Raw genomic sequence first — 3,922 nt, forward strand, 5'->3', positions numbered from 1 at the left:
TACCTGAAAATCAGAACATTTGAATTCCTGGACAGAGAGAGTAGAATGATGGTTACCAAAGGCTGGGAAGGGTAATTGCAGGGCTGGGGCAAAGGAGGTACAGAGAGTTAATGGGTGCAAAAGTAATAGAAACATTGAATAATACCTTTTTTTTTTTTAGAAAGATGCCAGCTCTTTATTACCAGGGAAGCGGGCGTGCACACGCGTGGACCGCGCTCCTCGGAGCAGGCCAGGCCCTTGCCTTCTCCCGTTTGTCAGAGGTGAATCCTGGTACCTGACACAGGAACTTGGTGGCCTCTGGGGGGCTCTGATAGTTTGGCCTCTGCTGCTTCCCGGCTCAGGGCTTGCCCCTCTCAAGACACCATGTGCCTTGAGAGCCCCTGAGGAGGCGGAGCGCTGACCCAGCCTCCTCATGGCACGCTGCCCTCCAGCGCTCGGCACTTCGACTGCTTCCTGGCTGGCCGTGGTCAGAGTCAGTATTTACTCCACTGATTCGCACATTCAGGTTCTGAAGGAATGCAAACTGCGTGGGTGCTCTGGAGACATTGTTTGCACTGTTTATACAACCAGACAGCGTTTTAGACTAAATTCGTGTCCAAACTAACACGCACGGGAACAGGCGCCAGAGGCAGCTCCTGGGTCCATCAGGCCAGGGAGCGGCTCTACCGGAAGAGCCGGTAAGTCCTGAGCAGGCGCCGGTCCTTGCTCCACAGGGCGGTCTGGATGTGCTCGTAAGTGGGCAGGTCGGTCAAGTTGCCCAGGGCGGCCAGTGCCGGCTTCCCCTGGAGTATCTTAGAAGCAACTCTCTTCACGTCTCCCGGCTTCTCGTTGCGGATGAACGTGCACAGCTCCTGCGGCAGCTTTCTGGAGCGAGTGGCCAGCACCTGCCTCCCCACATCCTCGAAGATCACAGGCCTGGACTGCAGGTTCATCATGAGCATGGATATCAGCTGCGTCCTGGCTCGCTCCAGCTCCACCGCGTCCACGGTTCCGCCCATTAAAATAAACTCCTTTGTGATGATTTCTACCATTTCTAGAACCTGTCTCGGGTCGGCACTGGCAAGGATGCACAGAAGGCCAGTGTCCTCGTAGCTGAGGTAGTAGGAGGTCGCGTTATATATCCAATGGTGCCTGCTGAGCACATCCAGGTAGAGCCTGAAAAACATGCCCTTGCCGGGCTGCCAGCCGAGAAGGAGCCGCCTCCGCCCATCATCATGTTCAACAAAGCGAAGGGTATGAAGTCCTCCTCCAGGAAGGAGCAGCTCTCCAGTCCGATCCGCCATCGGGGATGGGGGTCTGGCCCAGGCTGACGTCTCTTTCTAGCTTGGCAATCCCCCCAGTGTACTGGCCACGGATCTGTCAACATCCACGGCCTCCGCGCTCCCCCAGGCCGCCTGGACACCCAGGAGGTACTTCCGGGCCCATTCCACCAGGTGCTCGTGCTCCACACTCCCGCCAGCCAGTACCATGCGGTCCGGGGTGTAGTAGTTCCGCAGGTAGGAATGCAGCACTTCCCGATTGATCTTTGCTATGTTTTCTGTGGGGCAGAAACGGCGGAGGCCAACTGTGGTGCCTGTTGAGCACGTTGAGGTGGAGCCTGTAAGCCGCTTCATGAATCATCTCGGTGAGGAGTGGCTCTGGGTCAGGCTGTATGTTCAGGTCCTCCAGCTCAAACTGGACTGCCATCCGCATCATCTCGACTTCTTCATCTGTTAGCTGGGGCTGCAGAACCACATCAGCCAGTAAGCCGAACACCGTGTCCAAGCCTTTACTATCAGCAGACACAGCATACATGGTGGTGTCACTTGACGTCTGGCAGTCACAAATACCTCCATGCTTTTCCAACGTAAGCAGAATTTCATCTTTGCTGTCCAGTCGAGCAGTAGAAGAAAATGTCAATTTTTCCAAAAAGTGAGCAATTCCACTAAGGTATGTTGCTTCATATCTTGATCCTGAATTAATAAGAATTCCTACTATACAAAACTGTCCAAACTTATTTTGAGAGGCCACGGGAAACCCATTATCCAATATGGTTTGAAACTTTGGATTCAAACTTTTCCTGTCCATCAACTGTAACAAAAACATGCTTGGGTACTCCTGGTAAGGGAGAAGAGAGGGGGATGTTGGGATAGGTGCCACTGCTACTAAACTGTCTGTACGCAGGAGGTTCAAACCTCAGCCGCTAGCGGCCCCAAGAACCTCAGCCCCTCAGCGACCGCGTAGCAGCCAGCACCATAGCCGCCATCTTGAGTCTCTGCCCATTGCTTCTGTCCGAGACCTACTTTTTGATAGCAAAACAAGAGTTACTACAGTCAATAATAACTTAATTTTACATTTTAAAATAACTAAAAGGGTATGATAGGATTGTTTGTATCACAAAGGATAAATCTTTGAGGGGGATGGATGCCCCATTCTCCATGATGTGATTATTATGCATTGCACGTCTGTATTCAAATGTCCCATGTACCCCGTAAATATATGCACTTACTATGTACCACAAAAGTTAAAAATTAAAAAAAACTAAAATTATAAAATAAAAAATACTGTAAGTAAACAACGATTATAAAGATCTCAGGCTACAGAAACCCAGATTTATCTTTATGTTGTTTTAATAAACCGCCCGCTGCATGCATGCTTCGGTTATCCTGGATAAAAATATCAGAGTAGTCTTAGGCACATAAAGAAGGTAATATGAGCCTATTGGTGACTGTTAATTTAAAACAATGATTGCAGTATCATATAACCATAGAACCTGATCATTTTAAAAATACGATTGCAGAAATTCAATAGTAAACTATGAAACCAAATCCACAGCTATTTTTTTTTTTTAACAGATAAAAGCTGTATTACTTGGGTGGAGTACCCTATAGAAATTAGCTTGGCTGAAGGACTACGTGAGAATCTATGTTTGGCTGAGAATAACCTTGGATTATATCCTATGTACAAGCTAACTTGTTTAGTCATGGATGCTGGCAAAAGATAAGAGGGTTGGGTCAGAATCAAAAGAACTTCTCACTCTCATGACATAGCAGGCGGTTTAAGCTTTATACTTCCTTTGGATTGCTCTGTTTATCTCCAAGCACCACTAACATAATTAGAATGGCCCAATGCAGGGAATTTGTGTTATATAGTCAACGAACCCTGGATCTGAGAAACCTCAACTTTGCCCGAGAGAGAAACATTGTCCTTACTATTCTCAACAACAGACAAACCTGCCTCTCTTCCAAATGGAAATACAATCTTTATTATGTTTCAAGGATGTTTGCTATACAAATATCTTTGAAAAGATAGTCTGGAACGAAAGCTGTCAATGCTTCTGCTCAGAAAACATATGGAAACCCAAGATTCATAAAGAGTTGTCTCCAACAGGTAAGCTAAGAAAAATTCATGCAGGTCCTTCAAGGGTTTTGAAGGTTAGGCCTAATTAATAATCTATAACAATTTAAGATTTTAAGCTGATTTTATTTGACATAAAAAGGGGGAAGAATGTTTTATTTTAGCATTATGCTAACAGAAAGACCAGTTATAAAATAAAGAATGGGAAATGTTAGGGTCTGTACTTAAATGATATCAGTAAGAATTAGTTTATTGGAAAATTCAATGGAAACTGTGCAGTATTACTAATGGGACCTAATAACACTATAGGAAATAAAAGATAAGGAATATTTTTAAGTGACATCATCCCTACATATAAAATTTAATATGTGAAAAAGGTGCATCTTAAATTAATTAACAAAAAAGTATATTTTCCATGGGTGTCCAATCTTTTGGCCTCCCTGGGCCACATTGGAAGAAGAAGAATTATCTTGGGCCACACATAAAATACACTAATAGTAGCTGATGAGCTAAAAAAAATCACACAAAAATCTCGTAATGTTTTAAGAAAGTTTATGAATTTGTGTTGGGCCGCGTACAAAGCTGT

General features: G+C 45.5%; 1 pseudogene; it reads right to left on the bottom strand.

The window, feature by feature from the left end:
- Positions 1-662: 662 nt before the first annotated feature.
- Positions 663-2,248, bottom strand: LOC100600103 (annotated as a pseudogene).
- Between the last annotated feature and the right edge of the window lie 1,674 nt (positions 2,249-3,922).

Source organism: Nomascus leucogenys, chromosome 9, assembly GCF_006542625.1.
Source record: "Nomascus leucogenys isolate Asia chromosome 9, Asia_NLE_v1, whole genome shotgun sequence".
In the NCBI taxonomy this organism is placed as follows: Eukaryota; Metazoa; Chordata; class Mammalia; order Primates; family Hylobatidae; genus Nomascus; species Nomascus leucogenys.